General features: G+C 41.5%; 1 long non-coding RNA gene across 2 annotated transcripts; it reads left to right on the plus strand.

Annotated features, from left to right (window-relative positions):
* Window positions 1-4,662: 4,662 nt before the first annotated feature.
* Window positions 4,663-17,154, plus strand: LOC134486826 (uncharacterized). Of its 2 annotated transcripts, none has more exons than XR_010066244.1 (2): window positions 4,663-4,863; window positions 13,153-17,154. It is a non-coding gene; the product is annotated as an uncharacterized LOC134486826 (long non-coding RNA). The 2 variants fall into 2 exon arrangements; XR_010066243.1 differs by lacking the exon at window positions 4,663-4,863 and adding an exon at window positions 8,691-12,012.
* Window positions 17,155-20,588: the final 3,434 nt, after the last annotated feature.

The raw sequence follows: 20,588 nt of genomic DNA on the forward strand, positions 1-20,588 counted from the left end.
AAGGTTTGATAGAATTCTGCACTAAACCCATCTGGACCTGGGCTCTTTTTGGTTGGGAGACCTTTAATGACTGCTTCTATTTCCTTAGGAGTTATGGGGTTGTTTAACTGGTTTATCTGTTCCTGATTTAACTTTGATACCTGGTATCTGTCTAGGAAATTGTCCATTTCCTGCAGATTTTCAAGTTTCGTTGAATATAGGTTTTTATAGTAAGATCTGATGATTTTTTGAATTTCCTCTGAATCTGTAGTTATGTCTCCCTTTTCATTTCTGATTTTGTTAATTTGGACGCACTCTCTGTGTCCTCTCGTTAGTCTGGCTAAGGGTTTATCTATTTTGTTGATTTTCTCAAAGAACCAACTTTTGGTCCTGTTGATTCTTTCTATGGTCCTTTTTGTTTCTACTTGGTTGATTTCAGCTCTGAGTTTTCTTATTTCCTGCCTTCTACTCCTCCTGGGTGTATTTGCTTCTTTTTGTTCTAGAGCTTTTAGGTGTGCTGTCAAGCTGCTGACATATGCTCTTTCCTGTTTCTTTCTGCAGGCACTCAGCGCTATGAGTTTTCCTCTTAGCACAGCTTTCATTGTGTCCCATAAGTTTGAGTATGTTGTATCTTCATTTTCATTAAATTCTAAAAAGTTTTTAATTTCTTTCTTTATTTCTTCCTTGACCAGGTTATCATTGAGTAGAGCATTGTTCAATTTCCACGTATATGTGGGCATTCTTCCCTTATTGTTATTGAAGACCAGTTTTAGGCCGTGGTGGTCCGATAGCACGCATGGGATTATTTCTATCTTTCTGTACCTGTTGAGGCCCGTTTTTTGACCAAGTATATGGTCAATTTTGGAGAAAGTACCATGAGGAGCTGAGAAGAAGGTATATCCTTTTGCTTTAGGATAGAATGTTCTATAAATATCCGTTAAGTCCATTTGGCTCATGACTTCTCTTAGTCTGTCGACATCACTGTTTAATTTCTGTTTCCATGATCTGTCCATTGATGAGAGTGGGGTGTTGAAATCTCCCACTATTATTGTGTGAGGTGCAATGTGTGTTTTGAGCTTTAGTAAGGTTTCTTTTACATATGTAGGTGCCCTTGTATTTGGGGCATAGATATTTAGGATTGAGAGTTCATCTTGGTGGATTTTTCCTTTGATGAATATGAAGTGTCCTTCCTTATCTTTTTTGATGACTTTTAGTTGGAAATTGATTTTATTTGATATTAGAATGGCTACTCCAGCTTGCTTCTTCTGACCATTTGCTTGGAAAGTTGTTTTCCAGCCTTTCACTCTGAGGTAGTGTCTGTCTTTGTCTCTGAGGTGTGTTTCCTGTAGGCAGCAGAATGCAGGGTCCTCGTTGCGTATCCAGTTTGTTAATCTATGTCTTTTTATTGGGGAGTTGAGGCCATTGATATTGAGAGATATTAAGGAATAGTGATTATTGTTTCCCTTTATATTCATATTTGGATGTGAGGTTATGTTTGTGTGCTTTCATTCTCTTTGTTTTGTTGCCAAGACGATTAGTTTCTTGCTTCTTCTAGGGTATAGCTTGCCTCCTTATGTTGGGCTTTACCATTTATTATCCTTTGTAGTGCTGGATTTGTAGAAAGATATTGTGTAAATTTGGTTTTGTCATGGAATATCTTGGTTTCTCCATCAATGTTAATTGAGAGTTTTGCTGGATACAGTAACCTGGGCTGGCATTTGTGTTCTCTTAGGGTCTGTATGACATCAGTCCAGGATCTTCTGGCCTTCATAGTTTCTGGCGAGAAGTCTGGTGTGATTCTGATAGGTCTCCCTTTATATGTTACTTGACCTTTTTCCCTTACTGCTTTTAATATTCTTTCTTTATTTTGTGCGTTTGGTGTTTTGACAATTATGTGAGGGGAGGTGTTTCTTTTCTGGTCCAATCTATTTGGAGTTCTGTAGGCTTCTTGTATGCCTATGGGTATCTCTTTTTTTAGGTTAGGGAAGTTTTCTTCTATGATTTTGTTGAAGATATTTACTGGTCCTTTGAGCTGGGAGTCTTCACTCTCTTCTATACCTATTATCCTTAGGTTTGATCTTCTCATTGAGTCCTGGATTTCCTGTATGTTTTGGACCAGTAGCTTTTTCCGCTTTACATTATCTTTGACAGTTGAGTCAATGATTTCTATGGAATCTTCTGCTCCTGAGATTCTCTCTTCCATCTCTTGTATTCTGTTGGTGAAGCTTGTATCTACAGCTCCTTGTCTCTTCTTTTGGTTTTCTATATCCAGGGTTGTTTCCATGTGTTCTTTCTTGATTGCTTCTATTTCCATTTTTAATTCCTTCATCTGTTTGATTGTGTTTTCCTGGAATTCTTTCAGGGATTTTTGCCATTCCTCTCTGTAGGCCTCTACTTGTTTATTAATGATTTCCTGTGTTTCCCTAAGTGTGTTCATGTCTTTCTTGAAGTCCTCCAGCATCATGATCAAATATGATTTTGAAACTAGATCTTGCTTTTCTGGTGTGTTTGGATATTCCATGTTTGTTTTGGCGGGAGAATTGGGCTCCGATGATGGCATGCAGTCTTGGTTTCTGTTGCTTGGGTTCCTGCGCTTGCCTCTCGCCATCAGATTATCTCTAGTGTTACTTTGTTCTGCTATTTCTGACAGTGGCTAGACTGACCTATAAGCCTGTGTGTCAGGAGTGCTGTAGACCTGTTTTCCTCTCTTTCAGTCAGTTATGGGGACCGTGTGTTCTGCTTTCGGGCGTGTAGTTTTTCCTCTCTACAGGTCTTCAGCTGTTCCTGTGGGCCTGTGTCTTGAGTTCACCAGGCAGCTTTCTTGCAGCAGAAAATTTGGTCTTACCTGTGGTCCCGAGGCTCAGGTTCGCTCGTGGGGTGCTGCCCAGGGGCTCTCTGCAGCGGCAGCAACCAGGAAGACCTGTGCCGCCCCTTCCGGGAGCTTCAGTGCACCAGGGTTCCAGATGGTCTTTGGCTTTTTCCTCTGGCGTCCGAGATGTGTGTGCAGGGAGCAGTCTCTTCTGGTTTCCCAGGCTTGTCTGCCTCTCTGAAGGTTTAGCTCTCCCTCCCACGGGATTTGGGTGCAGAGAACTGTTTATCCGGTCTGTTTCTTTCAGGGTCCGGCGGGGTCCTGCCGCTCCTGGGCCCTCCCCCACGGGAGCCCAGAGGCCTTATACAGTTTCCTCTTGGGCCAGGGATGTGGGCAGGGGTGAGCAGTGTTGGTGGTCTCTTCCGCTCTGCAGCCTCAGGAGTGCCCACCTGACCAGGCGGTTGGGTCTCTTTCTCACCGGGTCTGGGAGCAGAGAGCTGCTGCGGGCCGGGATCCGCGGGTGTGGGACTTCCGGTAAACACAGACCGTGCCTCCTAGAGAAATTCTGCTTCCGTGTCCCAAGCTCACCAGGCAGCTTTCTTGCAGCAGAAAATTTGGTCTTACCTGTGGTCCCGAGGCTCAGGTTCGCTCGTGGGGTGCTGCCCAGGGGCTCTCTGCAGCGGCAGCAACCAGGGAGACCTGTGCCGCCCCTTCAGGGAGCTTCAGTGCACCAGGGTTCCAGATGGTCTTTGGCTTTTTCCTCTGGCGTCCGAGATGTGTGTGCAGGGAGCAGTCTCTTCTGGTTTCCCAGGCTTGTCTGCCTCTCTGAAGGTTTAGCTCTCCCTCCCACGGGATTTGGGTGCAGAGAACTGTTTATCCGGTCTGTTTCTTTCAGGTTCCGGCGGTGTCTCAGGCGCAGAAGTCCTGCCGCTCCTGGGCCCTCCCCCACGGGAGCCCAGAGGCCTTATACAGTTTCCTCTTGGGCCAGGGATGTGGGCAGGGGTGAGCAGTGTTGGTGGTCTCTTCCGCTCTGCAGCCTCAGGAGTGCCCACCTCGTAGTCTTGGTTTCTGTTGCTTGGGTTCCTGCGCTTGCCTCTCGCCATCAGATTATCTCTAGTGTTACTTTGTTCTGCTATTTCTGACAGTGGCTAGACTGTCCTATAAGCCTGTGTGTCAGGAGTGCTGTAGACCTGTTTTCCTGTTTTCTTTCAGCCAGTTATGGGGACAGAGTGTTCTGCTTTCGGGCGTGTAGTTTTTCCTCTCTACAGGTCTTCAGCTGTTCCTGTGGGCCTGTGTCTTGAGTTCACCAGGCAGGTCACTTGCAGCAGAAAAGTTGGTCTTACCTGTGGTCCCGAGGCTCAAGTTCGCTTGGGGGGTGCTGCCCACGAGCTCTCTGCAGTGGCAGCAACCAGGAAGATCTGCGCCGCCCTTTCTGGGAGCTTCAGTGCACCAGGGTTCCAGATGGCGTTTGGTGTTTTCCTCTGGCATCCGAGATGTGTTTGCAGGGTGCAGTCTCTTCTGGTTTCCCAGGCGTGTCTGCCTCTCTGAAGGTTTAGCTCTCCCTCCCACGGGATTTGGGTGCCGAGAACTGTTTATCCGGTCTGTTTCCTTCAGGTTCCGGTGGTGTCTCAGACGCAGGGGTCCTGCCGCTCCTGGGCCCTCCCCCACGGGAACCCAGAGGCCTCATACAGTTTCCTCTTGGGCCAGGGATGTGGGCAGGGGTGGGCAGTGTTGGTGGTCTCTTCTGCTCTGCAGCCTCAGGAGTGCCCACCAGTCAGCTCAGTGGTAGAGCGCTTGCCTAGCAGGCGCAAGGCCCTGGGTTTGGTCCCCAGCTCCGGAAAAAAAAAAAAAAAAAAAAAAAAGAATAAAAGGATTCTTAAGAAGAGCTACATCAAAGCATTCCTAAGATTCTTGTGGGATGATGTCACAGGTGAGACAGGTAGACGATAGAAGAAGGCCTGTCATTGGACGAGAAGGAAGAATGGGTGGGAGAAAAGTTTGAAGGAAGAGGTGGAGACTGGAATGGAAAGGTGGAAGAGACAGGAGGGAGAAGCCATGGGAGGACGATATGGCAGGTGACATTAAGATTATGCTCTGTGTATTTACAGGTTGTTATGAATGTTCTTAATGGATGGCTGGTACTGGACTTTGTATGTTTAGGTAGGCAATTGTATCTTATCAATTGGGTCAAAGGTTATTGTGTTGTGTGTTCTTTCATGTGTAGATTTAAGTGTAATGGAGTGTGGGGCAGCTGGTCTGGGCCACCACGGATTGGGATGCATGTTTGTGGCATGGAAACCTGCCTTGGGAACTAGATAGGCAGAGAGATTTGCTGACTACTCAGAGAGAGGCTTTCAGCAGTGTGATATGGGATGGAGCAAAGTGGGTGAGAGACTTTGCTGACTGAGAATTAAGAGAACCAGCAGATATCTTGGGGCACCGCAGTGCTGAACCTAGAGTGGGTAAACGACAACCATACTTTTTTTTTACTTTTTATATTTTTACAACAGCAGTTTCTTCCTCAGATGTATTCAGAGCCATACTGACATTATAGGTACATTTCAAAGTTGCTACACTAAATCGTCTTTCCTTGTAATAGTTTGTTTTAATTCATCTAACATTTTTCTTTTTTGGAGAAAATAATGAGAAACTTACTGGATTCTTTTATGATTTCAAATTTGAATTTTTGTCTCAAGGGATCCATCCTGGGTAGTTGAGGTGGTAGAATTTTTAAAAGTAGGGGCCAGTGAGAGGACAGCGGGGATACCAGTTTCAGGTTGAGGTAGGTCTCACAAAAACGAGTTGTTATACAATGTATCCAATCCTGGTACTTGCTTTCTTCTGTCTCCAAGATCTTCCATTTCATCACCATTCCATAGTATAGCCAGGAAACCATCCACAGGATGCTGGTGCCATGCTCTTGAACCTATAGATCTGTGAGCTAAATAAATCCTTTTCCCTTGTAAAGCACCTAGCCTCAGTTGTTATGTGATGGTCACACAAAGTAAAGGAATACAAGTTCCTGTTGAATTGCTGTTAGTGATTGAACACTTCCTGCTAATGTAATCACATTTCATCACAACAGTCATAAACGTCAACTCACTTCTCAGTTGATTATCTAGTGATTAATTTTATCAGTGATCTTCCCAGGTTTTTCTTCATACATTTTACTATAAGCTTATGTGATCATTAACTTCTGAAAAGCTGAAATTAGGTCAGGTTGATGCCCACCATTTTTTATTTAAAAAAATTTCCAAACTTTTATGCTTATCTTTATTATGTCTTTCTTCTGGCTTGAGTGTATTCTGTTATTGTTTTACTAGCTTCTGGGGTTGATCTTAGCTCATTGGCTTTTGCATTCATGTTTTCTTTTGTTGGATATATTTTAAAGGTTACACATTCCTCTCCAACAAGAGCATTCATTATACACATTATTTCCAGTTTCATCATTCTCTTCTTTTACTAGTGACTGATAGCAGGATGGCTTAAAGTTTCTCTATGGATATGTTTGTGGGAGATGATGTCTTTTAGTGAGTTCTAATTCTTTATGTTTTTGTCAGAGAACATAGTTGGATGATCTAAACTCTTTGATATTTGTTGAGCTTCCTTTTCGATCTCCTGGGTGGTGACATTTTCTTTTAAATGTTGTATACTCTTTTTTAAAAATATCTATTTATTTATTATGTATACATCATGCAGCTTTCTGCCTGCATGAAGAGGGCATCAGACCTCATTACAGATGGTTGAGAGCCACCATGGGGTTGCTGGGAATTGAACTTAGGACCTTTGGAAGAGCAGTCAGTGCTCTTAACCACTGAGCCATCTCTCCAGCCCCTGTTGTATACTCTTTTAAAGAGGTCAAAATTGCTGAAGCATTGGGCATGGGTTCTAAAGCATTACATGTAACTTGTTAATTGTGTCACAGAGTTTACATTCTTATTAATTTTTGGAGTTTGGTAGGGTAGTCTCTGAAGCAATTATGCTAAATATCCCACGATTGTAGATTGATTATTTTTCCCTTTCCTTTTCCTTTTTCTTTTTTCTTTTTTAGATCCATCTGTGAATTCTATTTGGTGCATGCAAGTTCAGAATAGATACACATTCCCTCATTATTTATTTTATCTGTATTTTATATGTGTCTGTGTGAGTATGTATACATGCATGTGGGTGACTGTGGAGGCCATAACTGGATATCAGAAGCCCTGAACTGAAGTTGTAGGTAGGAACAAGCCACCTACCACATGGGTGCTGGAATTCAAAATCTCATACTCTATAAAAAAATTTTTAAGCCATAATACTTTCCCTTTTATCATTAACTATCAGACTTTGTGTGTATCACTGCACCTTACTTGTACCCCTTGTTGATTATAAAATTTATTTGTAATCCCAAATCTGAAACTCATTCCTTTTAATTGACAAATATTCATGAGTATTTTATGGTCATTAGTATATTGTGGACTTGTTTCTGTGATCTTTGAATTTCTCCCATGATCTTTTAAAATTTTTAAACGGAGTTTTCTTTCCTCACTTCTTTAGACTCGAGAGTATATGAGAAGGATTTGTGCTCAGTTGCTTATGCTGCTAGCAAAGAGTTCCTTAACTTCAGAATGTATTTGTCCAGATATCAATGGTGGGGAGGAATAGCATATTGTCAGTGGAACCGGCATTTTTCTGCCCAATCTTTCAGCCTGCTGCAAAGAAATAATTCCAAGCACCTGTTCATTCACTCTTTTCTTTTGCTCACTTGTTGAATATTAACTAAGAGTTTGCTAAGTCCCAGGTACCAGATAATCAACACTGACTATGTTGATGTAGCTTCTGCCGTCAGAGGACTTATGATCTAAGAAAGGAGATGTGGGGTTTGCAGCAAATATGTATATAATTATACCTTTTGTTATAGGGAACACAGAGAATTTTTGGATGTAGTGAGAGAATAAACAAAGGAGTGAGGTTGACTCCAACCTGGCAGTCAGATTTACTGAGAAAGGTAATTTCAGTTAAAATACATGCAGAGTAGGTGATGGGAGTAGTCTGATATGAGTCCCCAATACATAGTACTTCTTTATTTCTAGCAACATAACTCTGTAAGCTAGATGTAGAGGAATTTTAATTCAGCAAAATGACTGTTCTGGCAAGGGATTACATCCAAAGAGCTTCTAGGTCCATATGATCTGGCTGAAATACAGACATGCCCTTAGTATATCTTTAATCCCTAATGATGAAAGTAAGGTTTGTAGAAGGAAGTAGCCATGTTTGAAAGTGGCATCTAATTGAGGGGCAAAATGACAAATCAGAGAAAGATTTGACAGATTGAGTCAGGAATAGGATGTGACCCAATTCACATGAGAACAGCACAGGAAAGAGAGGCTACTAAAAGCAGCAAGAGAGACAAAAAGGTATAAGCTGTGTGGTGTATGCATGGCAATTTTACTGAGACAGTTTTACATAGACAGGTTGCAGAAAGAACAAGTTAGACACAGATGAAGACAGAATGAGTCAGAGAATGAGAAGGAGCCAGAAAATTAGAACTTATTGCCAAACTTAGTGTGAAAATAGGTGAAGCAATTCAGTCAGAAGCTGAAGAAAGCTGGATTGAACCAGCCAGCTTGGAAGATTTGATTTTATGGAGGCTAGATGCTTCCAGGTCTAGGCCTAGGGAGAGTTAGTACAGAGAAAGAAATGCTATGGGCTCAGCCCAAGCTATGTGTTCACAGAGCTTGGTTCCAGCTCTCACTTCATCCCTTCATCTGAGGAAATAAAAGTGACATTTATAGCTGGGTGTGAAGACCATTCAGAATAAACACTGGTGTCTGTCAGTCTTGCTTGCAGCTTGGTGGTGATACAATTCTTCTTTCGCAGAAGTAAATGAAAGTGGTGTGCATTCCCTGGGAGGCATCTTTAGAGGAAGGCCGGGATGCCTTCCTTTTCTCTTTCTCTTTTCTTAGAATGAAGTCATAAGAATTCCTATCAGCAACTCTCTTAGATCTTGAACTAAACCTGAGAGTGGCAGCTATGAATGGTAAACAATATGTACATATATACATGTATGTATATAGACATGTACATGTATATATGTGTATATCTATACATACCCATAAATACATATGTATGTGTGTACAGACATTCACATACATATATACATATACATCATATAATATGTAAATACATACATATACATACATACACATACATATATTACACATATACATACATATGTATGCATGTATTTATGCATGTGCATATCACATACCTCCCCATATACACATGCACGCACACATATATATGTATACATATATATATTCCTGCATTTTAAATCATTACATCTTTATTAAAGTTACAGATAGAATCTTAAAACATTTTAGGATTAGAAGACAGAATTTCTTTCAGCAGTGACAAATACATATATAACATATACATCACACACATATAAGTTTGTGTGTGCGTGTGTGTTTGTGTGTGTGTATGTGCATGCATGTGTGTGTATGATTTGTGTTTATAGCACCTGGAAAGTTTCTTAAGACACAGCTTTCTGGGGTCCCAGACTCAGAAATTCTGATCTTTAATAGCAGGTACAATGCCTACGATGTTGTTTTCCTTTCCCAGATGATCCTGAAGGTCCTTCATTAACAATGTGATTTCTCTAGGGAAGCACTTTTTCTGAGGCAGGAAAAGCTTGGCACATGGAAGAAACAGGAGGCAGGGTAGATTTGGAGAAAGTAAATGGTCTGAGATAAGGTTCTCAAGGTAGGCAGGGTGTTGATCCTACACCAGGTTATGAGGCAGGAAAAGGAGTGATTCTCTTCTAAGTGGCTTGGGGCAAGGAACTGACGAGTTTGTAACATCATATTTTACACTGTAGAGGACAGACTATATAGGACCAGGACTCTGTTAGTCAGCATGAGAAAGCCTAGTGGCTTGGTCTGCAGTGGTCACACAGAAATGGATCCAAGATATATTTTGAATATAGTTTTTGAAGATATATTTTGAGGTCAGAATAATAAGGACTTTGGTGATAGATTCAATAGGTAGAATAAAGAATGAGGAGGCATCAGGGATGATTCCCAGGTTCCTCTCTTAAACGAATGGGTGGAATCTTCCCAAAACAGAGTCAAAAAGAGCACTAGACCACAGCTAGAATTAGGGATGGTAATTCACTAATCCTGCTTATGGCAAATGGCACTTTGTGAAGAAGCCGATGAATTGGATTCCCTTCCCACCCCGACCCTCAGCTATTTATTGCAGTTTTTCAATCAACTTCTGGGATATGCCTGCCTTACCACCTTTCCTTCTCATGCCGGAGTCTCACATGTGGTTTAGAACTATTTTGTCTGTTGTTGAGTGGTGATCTGTGTGTGTGGGATGGGTAGGGGGGTTTCTCTCTCTCCTTCTTTCTTCTCTTCCTTTTTACTAGTATGTTGTGAGTCTTCAATCACAGAACACAATGACCTCTCAGACCCTCAGCCCTTTGAAGGTATCCAGTTGTCTTGACCAAGAGGCAAAAATAGTCCATTTTCTGCATGTTTCAGTTCTAATTTGCTTCATTATGGAGTGACTTTCACAAGAAGATGTTTTTCTTCTTGTCTATACTCCTGTGTAGGTTGATGTCATTATGCAGGTGAAGGTAGGTACAGGATAGAACGAGGCCTGTCATTGGATGAGAAGGAAGGGGGCTGGGGAGAAAAGTTTTAGAAGAGGAGGAGACTGAGGAAGGTGGAGGGAGCAGCTGCACATCTACAGGTTGTTATGGCTATTCTTAAGGGATGGGTGTATACAGGATTTTGTGTGTCTAGATGAACAAAATATATCTTCTCTAGGTGGACAATTATATTTGATCAATTGGATCAGAGGTTATTGTGTTGTGTGTTCTTTCATGTGGAGATTTGAGTTCAAGAGAGTCTGTGGTGGCAGGACACTGTGTCTGCCATGGAATTGGGATGTATATGTCTAGCATGGTGGCAACCTGCCTTGGAAACTAGATGGGTAGAGAGATTGTTGCCAGGCTCAGAGAGTAGCCATCCGCAGTGTGATATGGGATGGAGCTTAGCGGGTGAGACACTTTGTTGACTGTGATGAAAATATCCCATAGATGCCATGTGGTCCTACGGTGCTGGCATTAGTGCAGAAATAGAAGAAACTTTATTTTAATTTTACTGCAATTTTTTTAATTGCTCCTAGAGTAACATCTTTAATTAAACAAACAAACAAACAAACAAACAAACAAACAACAAAGAGGAAAAGAGGTCTGTATCATCTGGTCTCTGCATCTTCTAGCCATTCTCTCTCTTTCTTTTCTCTCTGCACTATCTATAGTGATTTTCTCCCTGCTCATAACCTCAGCTTGCTTTCTCCTTCTTTGGGACCTTTGCATAAACTAGTCACTACTTGTAGAAAGGTTCTTGGCTGGATAATTTTGCCAAGCCCCACTTGCTCATGACTATGGCTAAATGAATGGTAATTCCTCAAGGGCATCTTTGTGTATATCCCTAATACTGTTCTTATGCCCCCACATGGGAACATATCTTCTTACCATTAGTATTATAAATGTGGATTTAATGCACATCCTTGATTTGTTTTTTCTCATTTAATTATCCATGGCTACTTATTTATCATTTTTCTGCTTTAATGGATTATAAATGCTATTCAGGGAATATACCTGTATAATTCATGTTGTACACCACTGGTACCTACCCTACAATCAGGCTTATGGCATAAGCTCATTAAATAGTCCTTGGATTTGTGGGGATGGAGTAAACTCCTGTGAGAGTAAGTATTCATGACATTACTCAGGTAAGGCTTAGGGGAGTGGCAACTCCTTCTCATACTCATTCAAGAATGGATGTTGAACCCACTTCCACTTTTGTGCTGTATGTAATAAATATGCTGCGTCTGACCTACTGGAATATCTCTCTCCAAGTGCACAATCCACCTGATCCCAGATTTACACTACTTAGGTCTGCCTTTCCTAATCTCCTTTTACTCCCAGTCATGTTTCCAGGACTGAGCTGAACGGACTCTCACATGAATTCATGGGTTGATTTCAATGTTTTGGGTGTATTTAATTTTTTCATTGCTAGAAGAAGCATTATCACAGGCTTTTAATTGCTCTTATATTTGCAGCATTTTTCATACACCGATGTATTTGGTGGTTGCATGCTATACTTGAAGTTTGCTCGTCTGTGGAGTCAACCCATTGTGGATCAAAAGTACTCGGGGTACTTTTGTGGGTATGTTATTTCTATAGCAAAGGTGTTTGTATGTCATTATTCTCTACAAAACACAGTGTGTCAACCATTTACACAGCACTAATGTGTATTAGGTATCACAAGTGATCTAGAGATAATTGAAAGTAGACAAAAAAATTTTTGCATACATACGGTGACAACAGCACACAATTTTGGGTCAGGGATTGGACATTTTTGGAGGTTGAGACCCTACTTAGAAGGAAAAGAATCCTGAAGTCAATGGCCAGATCAAACAGGAGGATGGCTACTCAGCTTCCCAAATTTCCATAATACTTCAGTTTTTCACGTTCAAACATTTCAAACTTGGGTTCAATTTTAAAAAATATCTATCTGCAGGCAAATTGCATGTATTTTAAATTTACTGGTTTTGATAGATGCTCCTGTTGTATGCAGAATTATCCTTTTCTCATTCTTTCTTCTTCTTACCATTAGTACCTTTAGATGCCATTTTTCTATTTTCTTCTATGATCAGAACATTGCCAATTTCCAAAATCTGTTCTCTACTTCAAAAGAACAAGGAGGGGTATCTCTAAGATACCCACCGGTCTGCGGTTATTTTTCAGCTCCCTAGATTAAAGCTAACTGCTTCTATCTTCAGATTGTAAAATTCTCTAGCTGGGAGGTTTTCTGCTCCGGGTCCTTTTATGACATTTTGTAAGCATTAACGACATGCCACAACATTTTTAGAGTACTGTAACATAGAATTATATATTAGAGAAAAATTAAGGCCAACAAGCCTGTAATCAAACCTTAAGAGAACTGCTGGTTATCTCAAAAGCGTTTTGAATTTCCATAAAAATCGGCTTGGCATCTTTATATGGGTTTCCAAATACTTTTTTTTTTAATATCTTTCCACTTAAAAAGATCTCTCTATCTCCTGCTCTCTTAGTTTCCATTTTCCAGCTAAAGCCAGAAAAGGTAAAGCCCAAACTAGTCTTCCTTCTGAAGACTGGAATTTATGATGGGAAGAGATGTCCCTTTTGTTACCAAATCTTCTAAAATTATTGATTTCATTAAAATGTAAAAACAAATGCATTTTTTCCATTGTTAGCAAAGAAAGAGCTCAGAGGTGTTTTCTTGTTAAAATGCAAGTGAATTATTTATTCTTTTTTTTTTTTTCAGAGCTGGGGATCGAACCCAGGGCCTTGCGCGAGCTAGGCAAGCGCTCTACCACTGAACTAAATCTCCAACTGTGCAAGTGTATTATTTATGTTTTGTTGCTGTGCCCAGACAGCCAGCAAGAAACAACTTTGGAGAGGGAGTGTTTATTTTGGCCCACGTGTGAGGCACAGTACATCACTGTGGGGAAGGCAGGACTGAAGGAGTGTGGGATGACTGGTCACCTTGTGTCCACAGCTGGAAAGCAGAGAACTGAATGCTGGTACTGTGTTGGCTCTTCCCATTTTCATTCTACACAAGACGCTAGGTTATATGCTGGTGCCATCCACCATCCAGGGTGGGTCTTTCCTCTTCAGTTAAACTCCTTCGGAAATGCTCTCATGGACACACCCTGAGGTGTGTCTTCTAGGGAACTCCAATCCAGTAAAGTTAAAAAGAAGATTGAATGGTGCAAGAAAGTGATGCTGCATTTCTGCAGAAGGATCTTTAGGAGCACAGCAGAAAAGCAGAGTCTTCCAGTTAGAAAATCATGAACCCGAGTTTCAAATCTGTGCCTGAATGCTTCATCAGTTGTGCTCTGACTGATTTAAACCACTCAGTCTAGTGTCCGTCTCCTACAACACACGTTCCAGTGATTCCAAGTCCATTCCCTAGAGATAAAAGTACTAGAGATGACCAACTTACAAATAGCATGGATTGATTTTGCTTCACAGTTTTGGATGCTTCTGCCCATGGTCACTTGACCCTGCTGCTTTTAGGTCTGAGACAAGAAAAGTCACTAATAAGCATATATTAAAGCAACCCAAGTGCCTTATAGGCAGGAACAAAACGGATACAGGAAAAGACCAATTTACACTCTCCTTGGAAGGTGCACCACCAATGACTTAAATACTACCATTAGGCTCCTCCTCTTAAAGTTTCTACCACCTTCTAGGGTGCCAAGCTGAGGACCTATGTTATTATATGCAACTTTTGGGCACACTATTGATCTAACCACCGTAAATAGAGAACAGAGATCTAACCATTGACAATATGACTTGAAAGAGCTGGGTGTCAGATAAAACACCAAGTGAAACCTGACTCTGGCATAGAACTGTGGTCCATTTTATTGTTGTTTAAAAGCTTTCGGGGCATGGGGAGGGCTGGAGTGATGGCTCATCAGCTAAGCAGCTGCTCTTCCAGAAGACCCAAGTTCCGCTCCCAGAACCTACATTGGACAGCTCACCATCACCTGTAATTTCAGTTTTAAGAATTACAACACCCTCTTATGGTCTCAAATTCCTACCCACAAGCATGTGGCATATTTATAGAGATATACACACAGAGATGAAAATAAATGAATAAAAAGCTGTTTATATTTTTGATGTAGAAAAACTCACATACACAGCAAGGTTAGAACAGGAACATGACACGGGTATATTTATAGTCACTTAACACTGTCACATGTCCTATGGATCACTCCTGACTGATCAAACTGACCACTCATTTCTAAATGCTGCATTAAGTACTTCCAAAAGATAAACAGACAGGGGCTGAGTTTGCCCATTATACAAATTCACATCACCAGTATCTCATCTGAAGACAATGTCCTATTTCACGCTACTATTTCAGAGAGTAGATTTGAGGAGAAGCTTGCAAGAGCTACATGCTGGAGCCGGAAAGATGGCTTAGCCGTTAAAGGCTAGGCTCAGAACCAAAAAGATATGAGATACATTCTGATAAGAACTGAGTGAAAAGCAAGGGGCCAAATCAAAAGAAACCAGACACTGGAATAGTAGACATTGTGTGGGGCAGTGTGTGTGGGGGAGGGTATCGAACACGCACATATGGGTGTGTGCATGTGTGTGCACAAGTGTGAGTGCCTGTGTGCATGTGCATACTCGTGCATGTGCACATTTAATTGAATAAATAGATTAAGTTTAGCAGGAGTCAGGTCTGTTTGGTGTATATCTGTGATCTTAGCACACAGGAGGCAGAAGTAAGATCATGAGTCCCAGGCCTGACAAAGTATCTGCCTCAAAACCAACAAAAATTTAATTTGCTGTAGGGAGAAAGGGATTCTTCACAATAATTTCTGGTTGTTTCCTATAAAATAGTAAGTTGGCAGAAGAGATTTCTAAGAAAAAAAAATCCTGTGCTTTGGGCCAAAGAAATGCTGGGCCTTTTCTTTCTTAGTTAACAGGGTGAATCCATGAGGGAGTGAACCTGTTCATGTTGTACATTATAAACACAGCCACCAACAAACGGTTTAACCTATACTAGGACTTGGCCAACTTTGGGCTCCCTTGAATTTCTTCATGGAGTTGCTGAATTCACTTAGTGTTTGTTGAGGCTCAGCCTGGCTGGCCTATCGTATGGCTTGCCAGACCCCAGAGTCCAGAGCCTAGAAATGTTATTTCTCTTTTGAAAGAGCCTCTCTACTAAAGTGTTTTTGAATGAAGAGACCAAAACACTTTCAAAACCATCGAATGAGCTCACAGCACTCTGCTGAGTACCTCTGTGCTGGCTTGTTCCTTCCCTGGGTACAGCTCCCACAGACAGACAGCGGAACAGCATGAATGCCTCTTTGCTTCAGCTTGCAGCCCAACGGCCATCTGCAGGCAGGCCTGTGCCAACCGCTCCCCTGCCCATTTGAAATTTAAATCCTTCAAATAAGTCTCAGTGTCACCTTTGTCCAGACGCCTCAAAAGCCCAGGCTCATGTCTGTCTGCTTGAAATGATAAAGACCCACATGACTGTGTAGGAAGATAAACTGGGGCGAAATAAAATCCAGGGTGGTAGTTAAATAAATCCAGAGAAACCAAGACACTTGCTACAAAGCTGAGATCCTGTCCTCACCTCACCTCGCAGGGAGACGTGAAGGCTCGGGAACAGAAGCTACTTGCTGGGAGCCAACACCCAACAGTCAATGTCTTGGATGTATTTTGCTATTTGTACTTAAAAGCAATGTAACTTCATTAATTTGTAGGCTTTAATCTACCCAGTGCTCTAGGAATTTGGAAAAGTGCATCTAAAGGTAAAGCTGTTTGGGTGGCGGGCAGGGGTGGGGGAGTGGGAGGTGGGGTTGGGCTTGCGTATGCACACACGCACACTAGAATGGGGGTGTTGGATCTCTTCTGTGATCACTTTCTACTTTATTTTGTTTTTCCTTGTATCTGAGGTAAAGTCTCTCACTGAGCCCCAAGCTCATCAATTTGGCCCAACTGACTAGCCAGCAGGCCCCAGAGATTATCTTATCTCTGCCTTCCCCATGCTAGGAGTACAGACATGTGTCTCTGTCTGGATTTTTTTATAGCGTTCTGTGGGATCCCACTCAGGTCTTCACATGCAAGTACTAAGCACTTCACTGACTGAACCATCACTCCTATTCAAGCCTAGGGGGTTTTAACTAACATGAGAACCGTGGGTTCATTTTCCAGTCCAGCAACTTATTGGTTATATGGCCTTGGTCTTGGCAAACTCCCTAAGCATCTTGGCGCTGCGTTTTCCAACTCCGTGAAATGGGAGCGTAGCTGTGGACTACAGAATGGTTATATGGAAGATGCTGAATATTTTAAAGATACTGTATAATAGAAGCTTTAAAAGGAAGAAATAACTCGGAGGAGCAATGTAGCTACATTTGATAACTGAGGAGAAGCCTGCTTGATATCAGTGACTTAAATGGATTTAAGATGTTTTCCTTGGTGCCAAAAACTCGTAGGGGATGAATTGAGAATGAATGATGTCGGACAAGAAGAAACACGGAAACAAAGCAACCAAGCGATATTAGATCAAACCATGTGTCCTTAAGCAAGGGTAAGCTTCATATGATGACTTTTTTCCCTTCGTTAATAAAATGGGGACAGCAATCAGACCTACCTCAGAGACATCTTGTGAAAACTTGGAGATCTGATGGGTATAGCATTTGGCCTAGTGTCTGGCACACAGGGAGTTCCATAAATTTTATTTCTCTTTCAAAGTGACAATTTAAATGTCACTTCCTCAATAAAGATAGTAAAATCCTGATACAGTTTCCTCTCTATTAACTTTCAGAAGAGTGGGTTTCCCCCGATCTGTTGTCAGAAGCAATAATGTTCTGAATAGGAGTAGCTGTAAGATTACCCTGACGACGTTCTGAGGGTAGGCATTAGTGAAGCGGTGTGGCAGTAGTCAGGATGTCTATACTGATGTCATCTTACTGAGCATCAGAGAGAGGAATGGGAGATGTGATTGAGAAAGATTCTGTGTGATGTCCTAACCACTCAGAAAAGGAAAGAGGGACTAAGACAGAGAATATAGGATGTGCTCGAATGTGTCCTTCTGCAACTTGTTCATCTGTCTACATAGCAAGGTAGAGGAGAAGAATCTAACCATGGCAAGCTTTCCCATTGTGCAAATACCGTGACGTCACTGCCACGACCTCACACCTGGCACAACCCATGTGTCCTCTCTAGGGGTGGAAGACTTGGTTTCAGAAGGGAGAAGTGTGTGGCTGTTTTAGGAGTGGGGGCTAAGAAGAGGGTGGCTGAACATGGTGAGCCATCTAAATATGGACATAGCTAATCTCACTGTGCCCTCAGTAAAGAGATCTGCCTTACGATTTGAGGCTAGAAGGGGACACGTAGAGGTTAAAGAACAAAGAAAAAACTTAGAATGGTGTAAAAATAGCCGTGTTGAGTTTCCACTACTCTCTCAAAGTACCCAAGACAGTCAACTTGTAACGTGTTTTGCTGGCTCATTATGTTGGAGATGTTACAAGGGATGGGTAGGTGTCCTGCTCGGGCTAAAGCAGGGAGCCACACATCAAAATAGGAATGTGTGGAAGAGCAAAAGGGGCAGTGAAATGAAAGAGAAAAGAGACCAGGGTCCCACAGTCCTCTTTACAAACATTTTCCAATGACCTACAACCCCTCTGCGGGTCCCTTCAATTTGCAGTAGTGCTTCCAGCCAGGGCATTGGGAGGTACTTAGGACTCAACCTACAGCAATGGTAAGTTAATGAAACAACTATTGTGCATGAGAATAACAACTATTACTCTGAGGTGTGCTGTGTATCTTTTAGGGGTTAACTATCGCCTCATAAAGTTAAGCATAACATCGATTCTACTTTGTAGATGAGAAAACTGGGTTTAAGTGGCCCAAAGTTAGGAGAAAATCTGAAGGCAGGCAGTGTGGTTCAGGGGTTCAAGAACTGTTGACTGAGAAATGAGGAAAACCTAATCAATTAGAAAATCGTATGGATCTTGCATTCAATTACATGGCATCTGCTTATCCACTTACTCTCAAAACTATATTTTTGTGGTAATCAAAACTGAGGAAAATCAGAACTACATCTTCAACATGAATTTGGGACAAAATATTTCAGTAATGTACTTGGTTATTAAAAAGAAGCAGAAGGATTTTGCTGTGTATAACAGAGCACTGATTATAACTGCTTCAGTGGAAAGCTGTCTTCAAGTGATTGCCTTGCTCTCAGAGTGACCTGCTGGTTGTTGACACATGGAAAGAATAGCAGAGGCTCTGTGTGTGTGTGTGTGTGTGTGTGTGTGTGTGTGTCTGCATGTTATGTGTGTCCATCTAAGCATGTGAGAATCTATGTATGTCCATATGTATGTATGTGATTGTGTATTTGCATGTATATTTGTGTATGTGTTTTTGTGTATGCATGTGTGTGTGCTTTGTGTGTATAAACATGTTTGCAATGTGTATTCAGTCTTTACAGTAGGCACAAATAGGAGTTAAACAGTCAATCGCCCAGGTTGGTTTTGATTGTGTCTTAGTTCCACTCTAGTAAACCAGTTAGCAAAAGCATCATGGTGGAATTTATTCATTTCTTATAAAATTGTAATCAGGTATGAATTTTTAATATATAAATGTATTGGATATTCAGAAGAAAGTCAGTCTTGGGATAGTTTTGTGTTTCAATCATTTTTCTGTCAAATAAGACTATTTCCTAATCCTTGATGGTTTTTAAAAACATTCCCTTTTCCACTTATCAGTGCAGAATGCTGATAAAGTTAAATGTTCACTATGTAATATGTGCCTTTAAGAGACATGTTTCATGTCACTGTTGAGTGTAATGACTGACACATAAAGACAGAAGACCCCACTTATAATATGCTGACACACGGTAGACACAGCCTTTCTATTTAGAATTGAACATAACTGTTGTATTAGTTTTCTCAAAATGTTTGCTAAAGCTCTGGGGACAGCACTTAGAGGAACAAGGCATTTTGTTCCTTACCTCCCTTTGTAAATACTCTAACTTTTAGAAATAACACTGACTGGCCAATGAAAACACTTTGATAAAAGCTAAGAATGTAAGATAAAAAACAGCTGGGCAAGATATATATATATATATATATATATGGAAACAACTTTGAACTACATAGACAATGTCGTTTAAACCCAAACAGATGTGGTTTAATCTTGGTTTTGATCCTCTTGTAGACTTTTTCAGAATGCCTGCATATGCAGAGAGATGATGACTTTCAGATGTCGGGACATAATTTGTCTCTGTTAGAATCACCTTGGTGCATAGATCATGTACACCAAACACTATGAGTCTTTGAACATGGACAGCAGGGTGCCACGAAGAATTTATGAGGCTCTTTTGGTTTGGGCCAATAATTCTGAAGGAGGGGGATGGGGAACTGTGTCCACACAATGTCATTTTGGAAACAGGAAAAGTCAAATGTGTTTTCCATGACTTCGGTAAATCATGGTGATAGATTCAGTTCCTCACACTCATAAGTGCTTTCAAATGACGTTTAGCATCTGAGTGCTCTAAAAATAACCTAGTAAGGGATTTGTGCACCTTCCAAGGTCCCCGCTGTTTATGAGGCACTTATGTGATATCCCCTTGCAGTGGGGTTTCCTCATCCCAATGTTAGCAGGAGAAACCAGTGGATCAAAACTTCTTTAAAACGTGGCCTGTCATCATTCAGACCATGAGAGCCCCTATGAAAGTCTACTCAAAGCCACTTTCAAGTTCAAAGGGTAGGCAGGCTGTTGCATTTGTCATTAGGGAAGAAACTGGAGTCACACAGGGAGACATTCTATAACACTTTCTCTTCTCTTGTCCCCAGTGCTTGGATGAATAATGGAAGGGGTCGAGTGTATAAGCTTGTGGCGGACAGTACAATCAAACCTGGGAATGCAAAGGAACTAGACATGGCAGGGGCACTGGGAAATAGCACTTGGGTCATCAAATGACCTTGGGGAAGTCTGGGTTCCATCTTAGCTCTTCCTTTTGAGTTTTGATAATTTTCTTCATGGTCATAGCCTTTGATAAAATATATAAAGTCTCAATCTACAGTTAGAGGACATGAGCTGCCTATACATTCTGACAAATATTTGAAAAGACAATGTGAAGAAGGCATGGGAGGAACGGATAGAAGGGCAAATGGGGTGAGGTGGGCTGACGGTAGTGACTGTAGATTCTTGAGTCAGTGGGAAATT

Source organism: Rattus norvegicus, chromosome 4 (assembly GCF_036323735.1).
Source record: "Rattus norvegicus strain BN/NHsdMcwi chromosome 4, GRCr8, whole genome shotgun sequence".
Taxonomy (NCBI): domain Eukaryota; kingdom Metazoa; phylum Chordata; class Mammalia; order Rodentia; family Muridae; genus Rattus; species Rattus norvegicus.